Source organism: Lissotriton vulgaris, chromosome 5 (genome assembly GCF_964263255.1).
Source record: "Lissotriton vulgaris chromosome 5, aLisVul1.2, whole genome shotgun sequence".
In the NCBI taxonomy this organism is placed as follows: Eukaryota; Metazoa; Chordata; class Amphibia; order Caudata; family Salamandridae; genus Lissotriton; species Lissotriton vulgaris.
In genome coordinates, this window is record NC_141693.1 from 957,313,825 (window position 1) to 957,337,862 (window position 24,038).

Here is a 24,038-nt window from a genome sequence, read left to right on the forward strand (position 1 = left end):
CTTTCTTCTTAGGGGGCCCCAGTTTAGTTTTGTGTCCAACAAACTTCCAAATAGGGAAAAGCCCAGGTTTTGGGAAATGATGTAGACCCTACCATAAAATTAAAGTACTTCCTTTTACCAGGACCCACCTCCATCACATAGGCGTTTAAGAGTTGTTGACTAACATAATATACTAACATAAATTTCCCAAAGAAATTTAGAAGGATTTGCAGTTCTCTTGCTGTCCTAGACATGAGGACAGCATCCCCTGCGTACAATAGTACCAGCAGACCATGCCGTCCCACCTGTTGGGCATCTACCTGAGTAAGGGTCAGGGCCTTCTCCAAATCATTGATGTAAAGGTTGAATAGAAAAGGGGCCAGGATACAGCCCTGGTGCACCCCTCTCTTGATTGGGAAGAGCAGAGTAAACTGACCCTCTTTCATGAACCGTATCACAGCTTTAGTGTCCCTGCATAGCTCTCAGAGGAAGAGGATGATCTGTCCACACCCATGCCCAGTAAACACTCCCATAACTTATTTCGGTTAACACAATCGAAAGCAGACAACAAGTCCATAAAGGCAAGATATATATAGCCTGAATGGGCAACAGTGAATTTGTTGATGACCATATACAAGTTCAGGCATTGATCAATTGTAGACCTCTCTGGGCGAAAGCTGTATTGTATATCTGTCAAGATATTGTTCGCATCAGCCCATGTGGACAACCTTTCCAACAGGACCTGTCCCAACACCTTGACCAATGAATCCAATAAGGATATAGGCCAATAACATAGATTGCTATCCCTGTTTTCTTTCTTAAAAACCGGAACTATGATCAATAAGCACCAAGTACTAGCCAAAATGTTTCTGATTGCAGCATTTATAACTATAGTGAGGATTGGCACCCATAGTTGGGGTTTAGATAAAAAAAAGTCCTGAGGAATGCTCTCAGGACCATGTGCTTTATTCTTAGACAGTCCAGATATACCTTTAATGACTTCCTCGGCTGAAATGAGAAGGGACGACTTCCCTCCGACTCCAGCTTGATGTAGGTCTGCTTGCTAGCAGAACATTTCCTGAAAATGGCAGACCCATTCCTCTTCTGAATTATGTGCATCTAAGGGCTCAGAGTTTTCCCCTGACAGAAAGAGGCAATTAATAATGCTCCAAAACTGGGTACTATTTTTCTGGCGACAGGCCTCATGCTTATATCCCTCGACACACCCTTACCATGGTGGGATTCCTTGGAAAGGTACTCAAGGCCCACCTCAGGTTTCTGGCTGTACAAGAACACCCATAATCAAACCAACTCCTGGCTCGCCCTTCAGGGACGTAGGTGGGGCCTCAATACAGAGTCAAATTGTAAGTTAAATGTCCGAGAATGCCTCCAACAATACATATATGTGTGTATTCAAATTATTTTTTTATTATGTAGGGTTCACTTATAAGGTCATCATTACATTATCTTAAAAATGTTATACTTACAGTCACTCTTTACTTTTTTATCCTCCAGTTGTTTCTTGGGAACTATGCATTTTCACAAATTTGGTAATAAATATTTTTTTATACTCAACATGATGGTGTGTTTGGGTATGGGAAATAGTAAGTATAGTTTTAAGTATATAAGGTTACAATGTTACGAGTGATTAATATTTTACATTTTACTTTTTATATGTACATTTTTGTGGGTTTTCTTAGTTTTGGTTTGAGCAACGGTTTTCTTCTTAGGTTGCTTTTTCATTTATTAAAGGTTCAATTCTGTATTAGGAAAATATAAATGAATATATTAAGTTTTAAAGAATATTTGAAATAATGTTTATGATATAGAACTCAATATGTTTAGGATAGCTATTTTTGCTGTTTTGTATTTTGTTTTAGTGTGTTATAGATATTTTCATTTGTTACATTTTTTTTTTCAAATTTTTGGTTTTATGTAGTGTTTTCTTCACACAATTATTGTAGTTGAGGTTATTATTACATACTGGTTATCCCCTTCGTGATGATGTTTCAGTCAACCCGGTACTGAACTCTTTTCCTATGTTTTGGGCATTTTGCCCTTAAGCTTTTTTCTACACAATTTTTGAACTTTTCAATAAATCTAAAGGTATCTAGGATTCCTCTTGAGGAAACAGAGAATATAGCGGAATTGTAGCTACATTAGGTTTACGTTTTTTTATAGGAAATCATGCTGTGCAAATAAAAAAATACAAATTCCCAAATCTGCACCAACAAAAGTTTTTCTGCAATAAGATCTTCATTCCAGTTTTCAGAAACAGGCAGAATTGTGCAAAAATATTTGTTACCATGTTTGTTTGCAACTTTTTAAATCTTATCTCTTTTAGAGCTTTTTCCTGTTTGTAGTTTGTAATGGGTACAGATTTGGACACACGAGTAACCGCTCAATATGCTCCCCAGAGTTCAGACCAGACCCCACCTCATTTATGTGTTGTAAATATAACAAAGTCTGGTCTCTACTGGGCATTCGGTCACGCAGGGAGAGCAGATCAGAGCAAAGTCCTCCATCTGTTCTCAGGGGTGCTGAAGGACTGCTGGGGCATTTGGGAGTGGGTCACCCACTCCATTCTTTTATCTTTTATTTTACATACCCTGTATTTCACTGGGCAGCCTACCCCCTTGGAGATGAACAGTTTAGTAATCCCCTTTTGGCGGGTGATGGAAACAATTGTCCATGCCTCGATCGTTTATTTCACCTTTCAATTATCTAGATGTTTAGTGGGTGGATGACAGATCAGGTGCCCTGCTGCAATCCCTGAGCAGGAACCCACTAGGGATATATGCAATCAGAAACAAAATATTCTCCCTTTCCCAACAGTACCTCTCCAGCAGTAATGTAACAATTCAGAAAACAAGTTTCCCAACCATTGGGGTTCTGCGGAATTTACTCTTATGTAATAAAGGTTATATAGAGACAAAAGGCCTGCTTATGTGTTTGTTTGCAAGGTATTCCATGGCAAACACAACAGAGTACCTTGCTGACCAAAGCTTCATTCTGACTGACTCATGTAAAGATGGGTGCATCTTAAGGATTCCACTGATGCAGCCTAAGTTAGCCCCATCAATGGATCACTTCCTCCAACATCCAAATGGAGAAGGCGCTGTTTGAGAAAAAACATTTCATGACTGCCCAGACTTAGGGTGCATGGTGATTGTAATTTTTTTTCCCATTCCGTCATCACCAGGAAAAATCTGATGGTAAGGGACAGGAAAAAACTATATTAGAACATTGGAAAATTGGGAGCGCCATTGAAAACAATGGAGTAGTTCCAGGCTTATAATGGCTGGTATAAGCCCGGAGCTCCAACATTCCATTTTTTTTGTTCACAGTTGTGGCTGTGAACAAAGGCTTCAGGGAGCCTGAGGGGATTTCAATCCCCTCACGCTTCCTGAAGGCTTTGTTTTATTTGTTAGAACATTCTGCCCTCCAGTGGCAGAATGTTCTAATAGCCTTATAGCCCTTCGTAGCTGGCTATACCGGATATTAAAGTCCCGCTCCCTTGTTAAAGGCCCTCGCCAAAGTCTGGAGCAGGCCTTTAATAGCCGCTATAGCCCGTTACGGCGGCCTATAAGGCTATATTACGCACATAAATTGCTCAGAATTTGCTACTTGTTTCTCTGCTTACTAACCTGCCTGACTTGCTTTCTGATGTATACTTCTTTATGGAATCTAAATATTCATAGGTATTTTGAGTATTCAGATTTCTTGCATTCTGCTTTACACAGAATACCAGACTCTTGCATATAACCCTACCTCTTAGCCTGTAACTATAATTTGATACTCATTAATTCAACTGTCTCTCCTTATCTCATTGTATCTCTCTCTCTTTCTCTACTTATATTCTCATTATGAGTGGCCTCTCAATTCTGATGGGGCTTGTACCATCGTTAACTGTCCTATAGTATTCATGAGATCTGCTGGAACACCAAAGATCCCTTAATCTGATCTCTAAAAGCAGCCAAATCTTTGTATGAAAGTAAGGCATGAAGTGAGACAATACTCCCCTGGTAATTCCTAATTTCTAGTGGCCCTCAGGGTCCAAATTGTAATTGCCCAGGTTTTATCCATGTCTTCAGTTACTGGTACCACCACTATTGCTTATGCTGTGAGTGGGGCAAAACCAATTTATTTGCAGGCCAAATATAATGTGGCCTTTGTTTCCCTATTCCTTTCACCCCTTTAACTCTCCTGCTCTTTCTCACTAATAGTATTGTGTAAAATGATGATATACATATTAGTATGCCTTGAGTTTCAATTGTTGTGGAGAAAATACTCATGTATGAAGAATGGAACTAATGTAATGTTGCTGGGATTGAGTTTGGTACAATTCCCGCTATGTTTCCTCTGAGGCAGCAAATCCCATTTTTGCAGAGTCACAGTGGGGCCAAATCCAACAACTTTGAACCCTCTTCAGCTACACCCAGCTGCCATGCCTCACTGCATAAATCTGATTTCCAGAAATGTTTCTCAGTCTAAACATAGAAAGCTTCTCCTGACTGAGCTGCTGCTTTCATCCAATTGATGTTGAGACCTCTTTTGGCACAAAATTTGAACTTTTCCCATTCTGACCTTTTTCCCTCCTTCATCAAGACTTCATTCTGGCTCCCTGTTATCAACAAGTGCATCTTCAGCCTAGGTCTACTGTCTTGGGCTGCTGAAGACTCCTCCTTCTCAAATGTTTTCAAAGTCCGATGGTAACTTTTTGACCGGAATGTATCTAGTCCCTCATTTCGACCTGCGCTCTATTGCGGTTGGCCTTAACTTTCACTTTAGGCGGTTCAAGTGCAAGCACCGGATCACAGTTAGTGCTTAATGCCTTTTGGCATGATTTTAATCTTCAAACTTTAAAATATCATAACTTTGGTTGCCCTTATTGACTTTTTGCCATTATGGTGTCATTTTATTTTCTGCAGTTTACTGTAAATTGGGCTGGGATATTTTTTGTGTTGTTTCCTTTTACTTTGTTACTGTTCGACTATTGCATTCAGTTTAAACATCACCACTAGGTTTAGCCAGATTTCTCTTTGCCTTGGTCACCAGGGTGTTATGCTCAGGTTAATATAATGACTTTAGATGTTCACCCTGACAAAGACTATGGTTATTATACGAGGTGGGCATTCACTCTACTCAACTAATACCCAATTGTTTACATTGATCAATATATGGGTAAACCACAATAATATCAGATTGCTTTGCAGTTAAATGTGAATTGTTCCAACCATGTGAAGTACTGCTATTTACACAACAAGCTGATAATATAGTTCCATGGTAATCTGCTGCTGCAGGTTTAAATAATCGATCTGCTTAAAACAATGTGCTGCCAATCAAATCAGAGTAAGCAGTGTGGCACAGCAGCCAGAGCTACCGACTTGGGAGCTGGGGATCCGCGTTTGCGTCTCAGCATCTGCTCTGCATCATTTGATTCTGGGCAAGGCACTTATGTCCCAATGCCCATGGTCAGCGCCTGGATACCCTCATGGCTGATAAGCTGCGCTATAAAAATCCACAAATTATTATTATGATTATAATTATGTTGAACGTGCTAGAAAGATACATGCTATGCCAGTTATTTTATGGACAGCTGTAGCCAGTCATTTGAGAGTGCTGGTGTATATGTTACGATGTTGCAAATTATATCAGAGTGCAACTTATTCTGTAAGGGTGCTGCCAAAATATGATAATGGGATTCCAAATGAGAAATTCCTGCACATAGTATTATGTTGCCGTTAAAGTGCCTTCCTGCTTAGTATTGCCAGTGAAATCATGGTGCAGCTTGATATACCAGAGTACTGCGAACAAAACATTGTGTCAGTTTATAATAGTCTATGTTCAAAGCTGGCACAATATGTCAAGTTGCTGACATATTTAGGAGGGCGTTACTTAACGTATTAGGCATTTGACAACAATACAAATGTACCTCTTTATATGTCAGGTTTCTAACAATGATATTGGAAGCTATGTTTCAAGGATGCTTCAAATAAATGAAGGATGGAATCTATTATGCCAAAGAGAGCAAGTAAGAGTACTTTCTGCTCATTGTGCCATGGTTCTACTTATCGTGTCAGGATGGTGCCAAAGAGAAAAAAGAAGGCATTTCCATGTGTCAGCTGGTCATAACGTTATGATTTTGCTCTGGTTGCCAGGCTGCTGGCAGTTACATTTCAGTGATGCTTAGGATTTCTTAATCTTGCCAGGGATATTAGATAGCAGATTTATACTCCTAGGTACTACAAGCAATGCAGGAGTCTTTCTCAATGGTGCTGACGTAGCGACTTATGTGTGTGTACAATGGAATATGCCAGGTTAATTACATTTGGAGGAGGTTACCACCAATCACATTAGGGTGTGTCTTTCTATGCCAAAATGCAGCAAGTAGAATTAGGAATATGGTCAATATTTCAGGACCCTGCAAAAGTGCTCAATATTGCAGAATGCTGTCAATAAGCATCCTATATATATGTATGTATGTTTTGGCATTTCTCAAGCAGGAAACTAGATGTTTAGCATTATGGCGCTGTACATGGGGCAAGCACCAGTTGGGGCATGGGCGGGTTTTGGACAGATGGAGGTGGTAGAGCTAGTGAAAGGGTGAGAAGTCAAACAATCTTAGTGATTTTTCCTTGAAGAGGTAAGAGTTTAGTTTCTTCTTGAATTGTGGGAGGGTTAAAGCAGTTCCTATGGTGTAGGCAAAGTTTTTCCAAATCCTTGTGGCATTGGTTGGAGAGGGTTGTTTTTTGTTTTCTTCTGGTGTTTAGTCTCAAATGTTGTAATTTTGGAGTTTCTTGTCTGTCACTGACCTTCAACTATTGTACAATTTCTTGATAGGCGGACAGGGATCTTGGTATCGAGGGCCTTGTAATTGATGCACTTAATCCTGAATATGATCTGGGATTTTAGAAAGAACTATTGCAGATGCTTTAGTGAAGGGTGGCGTGGTGTTGTTTATATAGCCCCTTAATCAGCCATGCTGATACATGAAAGATGACTTTCAGGGGCACGAGAGTGAACTTTTGGCTGCCGTTGAGCAGGTTGTTGCTCCATCTAGGTGCTAAAGAACTAGAGGCCAGATGTACGACCCGTTTGTGCATGCACAAACATATTGGGCCATGTACATAGCCTATGTCGCAATTTTTTTGCGACTCGCTAAATAGATTTTCGACTCACTATTTGGAAGGGGCGTTCCCTTCCAAATAGCGAGTCTCATAACAATGTACTAATGTTTTTCGATCGCAATTGCAGTCGCAAAATACTAGCAATTACCACCTGCTTTAAGTAGGTGGTAATGCATTTGCAAATGTGAAGGGGTCCCCAGGGGACCCTTTCTCCTTTGCAAATGCATGCAAAATAATTTTTAAGGGCAGGCAGTGGTCCCAGAGACCATAGCCTGCCCTTAAAAAATGAAACAAAAATGTTTCTTTTTTTTTTAAATGCATTCCGCTTTCCTTTAAGGAAAACAGGCTGCATTAAAAAAAAGCTGCTATGTTAATAAACAGTCCCAGACATGGTGGTCTGCTGAGCCGAGCAGGCCACCATCCCTGGTAGGGCTGGCATTCACAATAGGCTCGCAAAATGCGAGAGGCTCATTGATATTATTGAGCCTCGCAATTTACGACCCCATTTGTACATTTGATTTAGCGCCCCGCAATTTGCGACTCGCAATATGTTGCAAATTGTGAGGTGCTAAATGAAAGGGTCGTACATCTGGAGCAAAGCCTTGAACTCACATTCTGACATCCTATAATAAAAAAAACTTTCACTTTTTTCCTGTCTGTTTTTGTCTTCTTTTTAATGTCTTCAATGAATACGATATTAGAGTTGAAGGAGAATCCAAAGAATTTGGCATGTTTTGTCAGCTGGGTTAGGAAGTCTGTTATGTTTGAAATGGGAAGCCATGGCTTAATCAGAGATTTTATTTATTTATTTATTAATAGTTTTATAAAGTTAAAATGTGATCTTCATGGCACTGGAACACTTTACAAATAGTTAATGAACTGGTGTACAATGATATCACAAGAAAAGAAAATAAGTAGGTCATTACAGAATCTTGTTAGTAAAATAAGTACCATTGCAAGATTGTTGGAGTTTTGTTTTATAATTGTAAGTTGAAATTGGTCTGATTGAGGGAGAAATGGAGAGTTAAACCCCAGGAGCGAGAAAGAGCCTTTTCTTCCTGAAGGCTGGGCTTTTTTGCATCAAGTTGTTTGTGCATCTTAAGGCATATTGTCTTCCTCTGACAGTTGGCGTCTGTCTCAGATAGTTAGAAGATTCTGCCTCAATAGCTTTGTATGCGAGGCAGGAAAGCTTGAAATGGCAATGAGCTTTGATTGGTTGCCAGTTGAGTGAGATCAATAGTGGGATGATAGATTTTCATACCCCTGTGATGAGTCTGGTTGCTGCATGGAAAGGTATTTCTAAGAGGTGGTTGACAGTAGTGGTAATATCGTGAATAATGTAATACCCGTGATCTAGTCTAGAAAGCAAAAAGCCAGAGTTAGGAGTTTAAAGTTTTCTTCAGGTATGAGTTGTTTAATTCCTCTAAGCAGTTTTAATTGTTGTTGTCCTCCCTCAGCTAGATGTTATATATGATTTTGTAGGTTTAGATTTCTATATAGAGCGCGGGGATGCCCGAGGGTAACCAGGCGCTATATAAAACTCGTTAATAATAATAATAATAATAATAATTATATTATTAGTACAAAACCAAGTGATTTAGACCAGTGCATAATCTTTGGATTATGAACTAAAGAGGAAGGAATTTTGATCCCTTGATGTACAATGTACATTGATGTAACCTACATAGGGCTGATTTAGTAATATTTAAATTGGATGGGTTCAGCCTCCCAGAAGGCGTCATTGTGACAGGTTGAGTTAGCAGCTTAATCCTGCACAGTAAAGTCACTGGTGGCAGGCCTGCATTCATGTTTTGATTTGTCACTTTAGTCGTGGCAAATCCTGTGCTGCAGTCCACCAGCGACATTTTGGTCACTGGCCCTGTACACTTTGTGCCAACTACTAGGAATGCATGGATCAGTTAACGGAGCCAATAAGGAGTATAGCCAATTTCACCATGTTTCAGGGGTCAGAGCGCATGCACTGAGGTCTGCTTAGCAATGTTCTAGTCCATAGACTCAAAATCCCAGCAGCATCAGTCCAAAATAATAAGGTTGCTTAGGCCAAAAAGATGCATTTTCTTACAGATAACATTAATTTCTTGCCCTGTGGAGATTTTCTTGCAGAGAGAAGCAGATTGAGCTAAGATTTTAATATTATTGAAGATCCAAATCCACTGTTTGGGTCATCTAGGTTGCCCTCTAATTTGAAACCTCAGTGAAAAAAGTCGGAAGGGAACAGTATTAGGTAGTGGTCAGATCAATCAATAGGCATGTGTGAGTCTGACTTAGTCACACTTACCGGAGAAATGATGAAGTCTAACGTGGCACCTTTCAGATAATGAAGAGTTAGGCAAAGAAAATATGATACCTCATAACCAATAAAAAGAAAGTTCAGGAAGTTTACTAACATATGTAGATGTACTCCAGTATAAGAAATAAACAGAGAAAGAAAGGGTCCTTAGCTCCTGACCTAAATAGGCTTTTCAGAGATTAGGACAGACCGCACAGATTTGGGTCTATTCTAATGTTTTCTCTGCAAAACTTTTAGGCGAAACAAAAAAATATGCTATTCAGTGCTATAGAACTTCATATTATTTTATCATTTGCTTCACTGAGAGAAATGTGTTGGTTGATTCAGGCATATTGTGACACTTCCTACATCCTTTGAATAATACATTTTGGCAGCAAGCTTCTGGGTTCTTTGTGATTTCTCAATGTTGCTTCTGGGGCCTTCATCATAGAGTACATTGCAGTGGTCAGTATCAGTTTCCACTTAGTCTTTTGTCTGCAACAGTGGAAGGACCCTGTCTTACTGATCATTATAAGGTGGATGTTTCTTCATTTTTCGCAATATCTGACATTTGGTTGGAGGGACAGAACAGTGTTCAATTAATGGCATAGTTGCTTCTTTTTCATCATAGTTCTCAGTTCTGCTTCTGCTACTCTAGCAAACTAATGTAAACATAGTTTTCTGGTCAGAAAGCAGTCACAAAAAGCTCTGCTTGACTCTACTAAGGCAAAAATGACTCTGACTCATCTAGTAGATGCTAATAAGACTTTTTGATAAATAGTTCTGTGTTCAAGGCTTTTCACTACACTGCGAATGTGTATGTATGTTTGAAGACTTTCACATAGCAAATCAAGCTACAAAGAATTGGGCTAAAGTGCAGAAAAGGAGAATAGAGAGTGATAAGAATGGTTTAGTGGCAATAGCAGGATAATGCCAAGTCAGGAATGGTGTGACCAATAGTAGAGAGATGTTTTGAAGTGCAGCCTGTGTAGGCCGGGATGGAGTATAGTCAGGGGATATATATCTAGGTTGGGATGATGCTTTGGTGCATTCCTCATATTCGTTCTTACCCAGAAGGTTAGATTGTGAAGAGGTATTGCTGGAAGTGGTAGGGCCTGATTTAGTGTTTGATGGGCAAGGTACTTTGCTACAAATGCAGTAGAGTACTGTTCACTGCTCTTTTGGGTCACCCGGTCTATTTTGAGTTAGGAGAACCTTCATGTTTTTGCTGGTGGAGCTCCACCTTTGGGACCCTTATATGAACATCGGGCAGAAGCTTAAATATGTCACCAGGTGTGTAGGAAAAGGCTTCATTTTGCATGAAAACCACAAAAGTTTTTTTTGACTGAGACTGCTAGTCTTTTGGTTCTGTGCGATGAGATTGTACTAACCGTGGCCCAGTAAGTATATGCTTACCCTAAACAATGCGGATATATGCTATTCTCCTGTGAGAAACTGGGTTGTTGGTTGACTGGGGTGTGAGCCTTGCTCAATCAGCAGCCACAATTCCTTGCAGGGTGAACCACAAAAAGTCACTAAATTAACCCATGTTTAACACTAGATAGCTTGGTGCAAAAAGCCATCAGGCTTAACTTAGAGCAAACAAACAGCAATAACCTGAAAACATACCTGACGACATCAAAACCACAACAGTCCAATAAATAGAACTGGAAATACTGATTTTTAAAGAAATAAGTGAATATAAATCCAAAAAGCACTAAACGACAACAAAGGGTATTTGATCATGACGGGCTGGAACAAAATCAAAATTTCAGGTCAACCTAGTCAACGATGGACCGCTAGCCGGCTACAAGTACCAAATTTGGGCCTGCTGAGCAAAAGTACCTTAGTTTGGGGTGGATCCACATCGAAGATTCTGATTATAAGGAGGCTACGGAGCCCAGAGGGGGTGATGCACCGAATTTGAACCCTTTTTTGACATTGAGGCAGCTAACAGCATGCAGACCTTTTTGGATGCATTTAACAACTTTATGTTGGACCTGGACCTAAAGGTAAATTTTGCAAAATCTTTTGCAATGGTCTGTGGTCCTAAAGGGACAAAAACCCGTAAGTTCATGGTAATTAATTCCACCATTGACAAAGTTGATAATTTTAATTACTTGGGAAATGTATTTAACAACAAACTGAGCTGGGTTCCTTTGATGAAGGCGCGTGTTCAAAGCACTAGCCGATCTATAGAGGGTCTATTTCGTTTTTGTAGTAAATTAGGACAAAAACCAGTTCCACACTTAAAAACTTTGTATAGAGCAAAGTGCCTATCTGTGGCTACTTATGGGGCAGGGGTATGGGGGACAGAAAGCCCAGCCATGATTCAGGTCATGGAAAACCAATTCCTAAAGCGTTTATTATCAGTCCCACCAGGTTCATCTAATAGTTTCTGCCACACTGAGATGGGAATGGAATATGTGACTGACATCATCCGTGTTTCCCCTTTATTATTATGGAGCAAAGTATGGCTATCAGAAGACCTTCAGCTCTCAAATGATATCCTCCAGGACTGCAAAACTCTTGAACATGCAATGCAGATCCCATGGCTTTCATATGTTAGTGACACTTTGCATAAAATTGGTTTGGACCATTTGTATGATAATCCCGAAAATATGCAGGGGGATATAATAACTTTAATTAAAACAAGTTATCGTAACAGCTTAAGCATGCTACATTTATATCAGCCAACAAATTGCTTGGGTAAATTGAAGGTCCAATTTTATTTAACGTTTACTACTCATGTGCAATGGCGCTTTTATCTGACAAGGTTTAGATTAAACACACTCCACTTTCTTTTTGCCTTTCCAAAACAAGGGGGTTGGTGTGAGAGGCTGCCCCCTTGTCCTTGTGATGACAAAACCAGTCAAAATACTATTCATCTTGTTCTTTTTTGTCCTCTTTATAAGGAACCAAGAACCAGGTTTATTAAGCCTATCCTAAAAGGTCGGCGACTATGTAACTATAAAGAGGGTTATGATTATTTGTTATCGTTATCATCACCTGGAGTATGTTGCACCATGTTAAGCTTCATACGACTGTCACTGCAATTTAGGAAACGGCACTGTTAGCTTGGTTAATACCCTCTTTCTGCTATTGGTATAAAATGTACTAAAAAACAAAAATAAATGTCATATGTTGGTACAATTGGTCATATGGTATAATAATATTCTTTGGTATAGGGTGTGATTAATTGATAAATGATATGTAATATTTGTATAACTTCCTTTTGGAATTTTTTTAATCTCTATTTTAGATTTTTATGTACAAATTGTAGAATGAATTATCCCGACCTATTGGTGTTAATATGTTTTTCTATTTTAAATTAAGGTCTGTACACTTTTGTGATTCTATCATTTTGAATCGAATAAAGTTTATGAATCGAATCGACATTGATGCACTTGTCTTGGTTGCACAACAGTGACGATGCATCAGCTCCGATGAGTAGGGTGCTGAAATGCAGTTTCAGCTCAAAAGCAAGACTGTCATTGATGTATATGCAAGGACATTACTTAGAAGAGCATTTTGCTGTAGTAGTTCCCATGGCAGGGCAGAATCTTTGAGCCATGCCAATGTAGCAATGGACTGGTTCTGGTCTATGCAACAGGGGCAATGTGTCAGTTCTGATCCGTGCAGTGGAGAAGATGTGTTGATGTTGACGAGCAGTAGCGCGATGCGTTTGTTCGGTCTCTGCAGCAGGGATGATGCCTTGGTCCCATTGAGCAATCACCTTAGGCCCACTTTCAAGAGTCTAGGACTGATGTGACACCACTTGACAGGGTAGACTCACACATGGCATCACTTGACAGGGTAGACTCACACATGGCTAAGTCCAGGAGCAGAAGCAGTATAGTTGAAAGTCTGTTATGGCCCTGAGACCTCCGATCAGGAGGCTAGTCAACTAGCCCTTGGAGTCTCTCTGGGTTGTGAGGGTCAAATAATGCAGATCCAGGACTTCTCACCCAGACCAGAAGGACAGCAGACAGCAGGCAGCAGTCAGCACAGGGAGAAGCAATTCTTCCAGAGCAGCAGACCAGCAGAGTGGGGGTCCTTCACCAGCACGTCAGTCCTTTAGCAGCAAAACAGTCCTTCTTCCTGGCAGAGTATCCACAGGTCCAGAAGAGTACTGAAGTGGTTGCGTCTGAAGTCCAGTTCTTATACCCAGTGATGCCTTTGAAATGGGGGAGACTTCAAAGAAGGGACTTTGAAGTGCACAGAGGTCCTCTCTTCCTGGCCCTAACTCCAGACTCACTACAGGGGGGATTCAGCCCTTTGTGTGGGGACAGGACACATCCTATTCAGTTGTAAGACTGAGGCTTTGCCCAGCTCCTTCTTCTCATCCTGCCAGGATGAACCATCATTCACACCTAAGCTCCTATTGTGTGTGGCTGTTTAGGGGGAATACACAATGTACAACAGTTACCCTAACCAGACATGTATCTGAGACAGACTGCAGGTACACGTGGCTAAGAGCAGAAAAATGCCATCTCTCTAAAAGCATATTACTAAAGGAAGGCTTAGGCCCTTGACGCAAACTAGATTGGACCTCCATAAACTTTTTAAACTAACAAAGTATCTAGTTGCCACACATTTTTTATCCACTCAAAACAAAGGAACCAATGTTCTCATTTCATTAGCCCTTATGATTTATTTCACTTTTCTTTTTTTGTTCTTCTCAAAAAGTTTGTTGCATTATTACATGTCTTTATGAAGGGCAACTTTCAAATATACACATCAAAACACATTTGATATTACAACAGTACAAACAAATCATATAATGACAAAACAACATATTATTTTCTGTAAAGAAACACAGTGTAGATAACCTTTCATTGACCAGTCCTTAATTCAAAACATGTAAACACTTGGCAGAATATTCCATTCTTGTTGCTACACATGCTGTATCCTGCCAGTATGAAATGCCCAATGGCCACTAGCTCTAAATGTTATCAATGAGAGAGTTAATGCATTATTAATCCCTCCAGTACACTTTTGATTGCGAGAATTCTTTCCCCGAAGCATAGACCAACGCATTTCAAACCACTGACAGCTTAGGGGTTCTCCTTAGGACTGGGACTTGGTTGTTTCTCTATTTTTCTTGTTCTGGGTTGTAGGCTTGTTCACTAAGATTGTCCCAAGTTGATACTTGGAAAAAACGAAGTCCTTTTGACTTGGAGTTTGGCTGTTAAATCATAAGGGCTAATGACATAGGAACATTTGTTCCTTTGTTTTGAGTGGATTAAAAAATTGTGGCAACTAGATAATTTGTTAGCTTAAAAAATCTTTCTAAAAGTGGAATTTTTAAAGTTGCACGGATAATTGTAATGATAATCTTGACTTTGCCATTACAGTTTGTGGTATCATGAGTGATATATGTGAGGTCATACTCTGTGAATTACAGGGGCGTAAGTTATAGTTAGCTCAAGTAACTATAACTGCTACATTTCACTGGTTTTGTGTGAGTGAAATGTGAGCCTAACTAAAATGTCTCTGTAACCTTTGTTTTTTTCACTGAATTTATACGTTTATTAACATTCAATTTCCTAACTATAATGTTACCTGTAACCTTTCAACTTTTCAGTGAATTTCTAGATTTTTTTAAATTCTATTTTCTAACTACAATGTCCCTGTAACCTTTGTTTTTTTAGTGAATTTAAAAATAAATGTTAATGTTATTTCCTAAGTTTAACCCATTGATGTTTAATTTCTGTGAAATGAGCATTGTGCCACAGTGAATCCTGCCCTCCATATTTATCCAAGAAGAGGCCATGATTTTGTGCAACACTTTTACCCAACTGGAATACTTTCTACTGGCAAATTAGTAAGTGCTACCCCATTGGGTAAATGTATAGTGCATCTCCTTCACTACAGCTGTGTAAAGAATGCAGAGGAAATGTCTCCAGTGACCTTGTGTGTCTGTAACTTTGCAAATGTGATTGTTGCTCGAGCATCTTCAAAAGATAACTTCACAAGGTGGATCTGCACAGAAAACACACTTAGATGATTTGTACTTTACAGAAGTAAGTGCTTCTTTGTTTGGTGGAGATGTGACCATATTCCTAGGCATCAAGATCCAGTCTTGAAAATTGACAGTAAACACGCTTTGGGGTCCGTTTAGTAAGCTGTCCATCATCCTCGGAATAGGGAGGGAAGACGTTTCATACCGCTAATGCATAAGGGGCGGGACCAAATGAGCAGGGCTGCAAGGCATGTTTACATACTACTTGTTAGGAATGGGATCTCTGGTTGGTTAATGTTTACTCCAAAGCCAGGCAGAGACCACCACTCTAGTCAGGGCAAGGAAGTTACACGCCAAAGATAACCCCTCTTCACCCTCTTGGTAGCTTGGCACGAGCAGTCGGGCTTATCCCGGTGGCCATTTGTAAAGCATTTGCGCACGCACACAGCAACAACCTCCCAGGCACACTACAAAAGGAACTCCTCACAAGGTTATATAAAATATAGCCTTTGTATTCTCAAAACACATTAGAATAGTAAGCACATCATTTACACTGTGCCAACTGGCACGGACAACATTCACAAGAGATTATATACACATGACAGGGCCACATGGACCACTGTCAGAACCATCACAAAGCGAACATGGTAAAAGTAAAACAGATCATAAACGTACAACCAGTAACCACTGGTAATGACTGTACTTAGCATCAGCCTTGTAACATAAACTACATTATGCACAGTACCACATCAGGTGCGAATTACATTCTGCGCCAACCTCACCAGCATAAACACATTATGAAATCCTCTCACAAGTCTAAACACATTAGACCCTAACCTCCTAAGCGTAACTCACATTAGGGGCATAAATCCCAGAGAACATAATCTCACTAGCATAAACCATAATATGCAAAACAACCTCATAATCATAAAAAACACACTTAGAGGTATAACACAGGGTGCGTAATCATACTACATACATTACATTTCCTAGCACCACATAATCACAGTAGGGCCTGGCGCCCTACATTCCTGACAGTCCCCCTGGCCAACTGGCCATCGCAAAAAGGGGCTCAATGCCCGATATCCCAAGAGTTAGGGCGCGCTGCCAAAGTAGCGAAAGTCAAGGGTGCGCAATGAGGCCCTAGAGGTAAAGGCACAAGGTCCTTATGAATACCTCAATAAAGCAAAAGATCCCTGCCAAAAATATCCTCAAAGGAGAAACAGGGTGAGGCAGGGCCCAGGGAGGCAAGACCTAATGGCAGCCCCCCACTGGGCCCCAGCAGCAGCACACCTGGTGGAAACAGCACACACCAAGAACTGAACAATTTTATGGGGACACAGCCCCAATATTTATATTAGGAAAAACCCTTGTGTCACAGCACAGGGCTGGGGGGGAAAGGCTGGGGGAAAACCAGATGCAACTGGTTTGGGGGAGCTTTGGAGCACTTTGTTGTGCTCAGCTCCTCTCTCCTTTGTCAGGTGGGGGCTAGGTACTCAGACGCACCACAGGAGGTGGAGCCAGCATTGTGGAGGGAAGGCACAGTCCTATTCAGGTCCCAGGTGCAACTCCTCCCTCCCATCTACATGCAGATCTCCCTATTCACCACTGGGCAGACCCATTCTGGCTCCTGGAGCCATCCACATCATCCAGAACCTGTCAATCACAAACCAGACATGCAATTCACATCAGGCAGGCAGACACACAGTACACAGAAATGCCAACTTCTAAAAGTGGCATGTCTCCACCAGTCACCATAATTCTGCGCACACCATTGCGCAGCATTTATTCTCACAAGTTCACAAATACTAAACTCGCCCCTGCACTCCTCTCATACCAGGAACTACCAGGGACACACATATCCCCCATGCATTCCTATGGGAGGGCAGGACCATATCACCACACATACACAGAGAGCGCACACACTTTACACTGGGCCACAGTGCTAAAGTGTGCAGAGGCCTAAAATTACCAACACCAGGTTACAGAACAAGCCTAGGAGAACGCAAAAAGTTTCGGGATGAACCTGCCAAAAAGGCCAAGTCCAACACTCTAGTTTTTAAAAGTTTAGAACATGATCTCTTATCTCAGCAGCAGATGACAAGAAGTAAACCCCTCTTCCAGACACTACGTGAGTTATAGAGTGGGAGAAAAATAATGTTGAAAACACCTCAGCTGTGAGCCCCCCTCTCTGGGCCAGGATTTGGTCATGTCACTTGGGCACCCAGTTTACAATGGGAGCATGCTGGAGCCTCTAAGTCATATATATATATATATATATATATATGTATATATATATATATATATATATATATATATATATATATATATATATATATATATATATATATATATATATATATATATAGATATATATATTAATGCTCCAGAAACCACCAGCCTGCTGCACACTCGAGCGGGTGCTCTTCGAAGCGGGGGTGTACCCGCCGAAAAATCTCTGCTACAGAGATATATATATATATATATAAAGTGTTTTTTTATTTGCCTATATCTTTGTCGCCATTTGGCAAACCTTCACAAAACTTTCCCCCAAAAATACCCAGGTTCTTATTTTTCTGTACAGAAAGATTTGAGGTGATCCATTAAGTGAGGGCTGAGAAAAAGGGGGACTCAAAAAATGTGTGTTTCCCATGATAATTCCCATAGGAATGTTAGACACGACTACTGCCCGAACCACTCGACGGACTTACACTAAATTTGGCAGAAAGGTAGTTGTTGGTCCCAAAAGTGACCTTTTTGTGAGTTGGTATGAATCCTTTCTGTAGATTTTGAGAAATTAAAAAAAACAATTTGTATATTTAGGGACACATATCCTCCAAGGATCCGACAGTCCCTGTGCTGAAATCTGATTGGCTGCCAACACTTCAACCAAGAAGTGTTGACAGCCATCTTGGCACTTGGCTTCAGCCGAGTCCCAGAAAAAACATTTAAAAAAATGAAAATGGGGCAGGGTAGGAATACCTTGACCCCCTAACTGTGGGTCTAGGGTCCGCCTGGAACCCAGCAGGGAAAAAAGGCATTTTTTAAATTAATTGCGCGAGTCACGCTGGACCCACAGCTCCCACAGAAAATATTTCAAAAAGAGAAGAGCGGCCTCCTGTGCTTCTCTACTGTTTAGCCCCTGGGTGAGCCAGGTCCCGGAGGCATGTCGGATAAAGAAAAATAGGGGGGCTAACAGCGCCCCCTTGCTGAGGCTCTTTTGAGCCCCAGGGACCACCACTTCCCTGGGACTTTACATTAAATTTGGAGGGGGGCCGCTCAGACCCCATTCCTGGGGCAGGTTCAACACCTGGGCACCACCACCTCCCTGGTGTAAAACACAAATAAATGGGGGTGCTTCACGGACCTCCTGAGACCACAACCTCCATGGTGCTAACTTAAAAGTGGAGCGCAGGCAGCACCAGTTCCCCTGCAACCAGCGGACACTACCTCCCCGGGGCTTTTCTTTTTTTTGAAGTAGGGGGGCTGCGTGGCCCCCCTCCTGGGCCATTCTCTACCCTGGGGATCACCACCTCCCCTGGCAGGCCCTTGAAAATGAAAGCAGGGTGCCTGCTCCTAGAGACATACATGGACCTGAGGACTGCCACCCCCCAGGTTCTGGTCCTGCCATGTCCCAGGGTTGCCCACCCTGAGGACATAGCTGTTTATTTGTGTTTAATTTTTTTTATTGAATTTTACAATAAAATACATAGTAATACAAAAATTAGCAAAATAATGAATTAGTGATAGATACTTAAGAAATATTACAGGAGTATGAAAAACATAAAATACATATTATTAATGATAAATATGGACAAATAAATAAGAAATCATATTATGTATAAATAAGTGAATACATGGTAGAAATATCATGAATAAGAAATAGCTGTTTGCTTCAGCTTGGCACCAAGATAAAGCAAACACTCAGCTTTCCGTAGGCGGGAGGTGTCAAAGTGCTCCCGCCCACTTGGAAGCAGAGGCTTCATCTCTTTCTCTGCCCGCAGACATGCAGGAAGGGAAAGAGGTGAAAGGATTGCTCCTGAACGAATGGAGCTGCCCTTACAGGAGCTCCCTCTATGCAGCAGCAATGCCGGTTCCCACAGGTGAGGAGCCAACTGGGACCGCAGGTGCTTTGAGACTTCCACCATGGTCCCGGAGAAAAAAGAGAACATGCAAAAAAGGTCAGAAATGAGCAGAAAGAGGAAGAATAAAGGCCCGAATTTAGCAGAAAGAGGTAAAATAAGGGTAAGAAATTAGCATAAAGAGGCAGAATAAAGGTCCGAAACTTGCAGAAAGAGGCAGAATAAAGGTTAGTAACAAGCAGAAAGAGTCGAAATAAACTTCAGCAACAAGCAGAAAGAGGCAAAATAAAGGTGTAAAGGTGAAAAATGAGCAGCAAGAGGCGAAATATAGGTGAAAAACAAGCAGAAACAGGCTGAATTAAGGTTAGAAATGAGCAACAAGAGGCAAAATAAAGGTGAGAAACGATCAGAAAGAGGCCAAATAAAGGTGAGAAATTAACAGACAGACGCAAAAAAAAAAGTGAGAAACGATCAGAAAGATGCAAAATAGGGGTCAGAAACCAGCACCAAGAAGTAAACTAAAGGCGAGCTAATTAACAGAAAGAGGCAAAATAAAGGTGAGAAACCAGCACCAAGAAGTAAACTAAAGGCGAGAAAATTAACAGAAAGAGGCAAAATAAATGTCAGCAATGAGCAGATAGAGGCAAAATACTTGTGAGAAACATGTAGAAAGATGCAGAATTAAGGTCAGCAAAGAGCAGAAAAAGGCAAAATAAAGGAGAGTAGAGAGAAGAAAGAGCATAAAAGGTGAAGAACAAGCAGAAAGAGGCAAAATAAAGGTCAACAACAAGCAGAAAGAGGAACAATAAAGATCAGCAATGAGCAAAAAGAGGCAGAAAGAATGTCAGAAGGGAGCAGTAAAAGACAGAACAAAGGTCAGAATCAAGCAGAAAAAGGCAAAATAGAGGTTGGAACCCAGCAGCAAGAGGCAAAATAAAGGTACGAAGCGAGCAGAAAGAGGCAAAATATAGATCCACAATGAGCACAAAGAGGCAAAACAGAGGGCAGAAAAATGAGCAAGAAAAGCAAAACAAGCAGGAAAGGCAGAAAATAGCAGAAGAGGACAAAGCAGAGAGCACTCAGACACCCACACACATACAGACTCACTCAGATACTCTCACACCAACTCACAGACCCACTCAGGGACTTCCACACACACTCAGACTTACTGCTACACTCATACACTCACTCACACTCACTGTCAAAGGTTAGTGTGTACATTTCGGAAATAAAATGTAAAAAACTTTAAAATTCACTCAAAGAAATCAAAGGTTACAATGTCGTTATAATTGGGCTCAGATTTCAGATGAGCTAACTATAAAGTATGCCCTGCAATGCCCTGCTTATGAACTCACTCTTGACATGGTCAGTGACATCACTGATAACATTACTGATGACATCACTGATGACATCATCATCAGACACACTCACATACCCACTCATACCCCTACACAACTTCTCATACACCCTCTCAACATCCACACAACCACTCACATACTCATTCACAGATCCATACAAATACTCACACAACCATTCACTCACTTATAGTGCTACTCATACAACCAGTCACTTACCTACACAGCCACTCACACAGCCACAACCTCACCCAAAGAGCTTCTCACACACCCACTTATGCCTTTATACTACCATTTAAAAACCCGCACACTCAACCATATAGCCTCTCAACACAGCCATTCCCTCACCCATATACATACTCACACGCTCACTCACACACCCACACAGCCACTTTCATACCCATTCACACATTCATACAGCCGCTCACACAGCAGCTCACTCTCCCATACATCCATTCACACAGATACTTATTCTACAATACAGCCACTCAAGCACCAACTCATTTAACTAAACGCCCACTTAAACAGCAGCTCACTCACCCATACAGTTACTTACACATCTGGTCACTCACTCATTTGGCCATTCAGACACCCACCCACTCACCCATACAGTCATTTACACACCCACTGGCCCACCCATACATTCACTCACTCACCCATATAGCCACTGGCACACCTACTCCCTCACCAGTATAGTCACTCACACAGTAACTTACACAGATACTCACAAGCCTACTTATACATCCATTCATCCACTCACACACCCACTAACACACCCACACAGGCACTCTGAAATACACTCACACATGGATACACACAGTCACACATCCACTCACATAATATATGTTAGAAATAGTATCACTCATTAGTAGTACACAAAGTATACTATCTTAAATGTTATAGTACCTTGGAATGTATGTTTAACACTCATGAACTTTTAGAAAACACTCAAAATAACTGGATGATGTCATCAAATACCTTAATATGCAAACTCACATCAGCACCACTAATAGGGGCATCAACTTTCATCCTAACTCAATAAGAAAAATCAAGCCTTTCCTTCCACCAGAAGACTTACAGCCTGCAGTACAATCCTTGGTGTTATCAGGACTGGAATGTGGCCTGGTGACCCTTGCGGGGCTTTCTAAAGTGAGCTTGGCCCCTCTGAAAGCCACGCTCAATGCATCGGCCAGGCTCATCAAAGGCTCCAAAAAACACGATTGCATCACACCCGAGCTTTTGCAGCTCATCTGGATGTCTATTTAAGCCAGGATCTGTTTCCAAATAGCTTGCCTCACACATGAAACCCTGCATTTCAACATTCAGGACTATCTGGCGAACAAGCTGGTTCTTTCTGGCTCCGGACGGTACTTAAGTACGTCCACACTACTCTTGAAATCTCCTAAATTCAAAAAGAAAAGTACGTACAAACGTGCTTTCTCCGGCCTTGCGCCTAGAATTTGGAACGCTCTTCCTACGGAGATGAGAACCAACCCCTCAACTGCCTATTTCAAGCAACAGGTCAAATGACTTTTCCTGAGTGGACATTAACTGCATCATTGTGTACTCTTTCTCTACTCCCCTTGTTGACAGATTTGACATTCATCCCAACTTATCTTTCGCTATGTATTTTTTATTGGATGTTAAATTGTTATTTACTCAAGGGCCCCACCGGAACTATAATAGAAGAGCACTTGGGCCGATTACAGATTTGTCATTCATTCTACTATGCTGTGATGAGTAAGTATGGGCCAAATTTGCGAATTCGCATTCCGTGAATTCGCGCGAAAGCAAATTCGCAATCCGCAAAATCCGCGAATTTGTGCGAATTTTCAGATTTTCGGGTTTTTGCATGTTCGCTGTGTTTTTTGCGTGTTCGCGGGCCGCTTGCATGGCAAAGTTACCCATGCGGTCGTGTATGGGCACAGCAACCTCTAGTTCACCACTACCACCCTCTGGTTCATCACTGCCACCCTCTGGTTCACCCCTGCCACCCTCTGGTTCACCCCTGCCACCCTCTGGTTCACCACTGCCACCCTCTGGTTCAGCACTGCCACTCTCTGGTTCACCCCTGCCACCCTCTGGTTCAGCACTGTCACCCTCTGGTTCACCACTGCCACCCTCTGGTTCACGACTGCCACCCTCTGGTTCACCACTGCCACCCTTTGGTTCATCACAGCACCTCTGGTTCACCACTGCCACCCTCTGGTTAACCGCTGTTACCCTCTGGTTCAGCACTGCCACCCTCTGGTTCAGCACTGCCACCCTCTGGTTCACCCCTGCTAGCCTCTGGTTCACCCCTGCCACCCTCTGGTTCACCACTGCCACCCTCTGGTTCATCACAGCACCCTCTGGTTCACCCCTGCCACCCTCTGGTACAGCACTGTCACCCTCTGGTTCACCACTGCCACCCTCTGGTTCACGACTGCCACCCTCTGGTTCATCCCAGCACCTCTGGTTCACCCCTGCCACCCTCTGGTACAACACTGTCACCCTCTGGTTCACCACTGCCACCCTCTGGTTCACGACTTCCACCCTCTGGTTCATCACAGCACCTCTGGTTCACCACTGCCACCCTCTGGTTAACCACTGTCACCCTCTGGTTCAGCACTGCCACCCTCTGGTTCACCACTGCCACCCTCTGGTTCACCCCTGCCACACTCTGGTTCACCACTGCCACCCTTTGGTTCATCACAGCACCCTCTAGTTCACCCCTGCCACCCTCTGGTACAGCACTGTCACCCTCTGGTTCACCACTGCCACCCTCTGGTTCACCACTGCCACCCTCTGGTTCATCACAGCACCTCTGGTTCACCACTGCCACCCTCAGGTTAACCACTGTCACCCTCTGGTTCAGCACTGCCACCCTCTGGTTCACCACTGCCACTCTCTGGTTCACCACTGCCACCCTCTGGTTCACCCATGCCACCCTCTGGTTCACCACTGCCACCCTCTGGTTCATCACTGCCACCCTCTGGTTCACCCCTGCCACCCTCTGGTTCATAGTGGTACAAAAGGGGGTGGTGATGGATGGAGCATCTGAACCAATCAAACACTCCCACCCAGTCAACAGATCTGGGTTTAATCCATCACCGTTCTTTAGCCCACTCTGCCACCCCAGTTCAGACATGGCAATATGCAAATCAGTCTGACCCTGTGCCTCATGGGAACAGTCCAGTCCGAACTGCCAAGCCATGCCTTCCCTGGACCGGAAACAAGCTTCCGAGGACCGGTTTC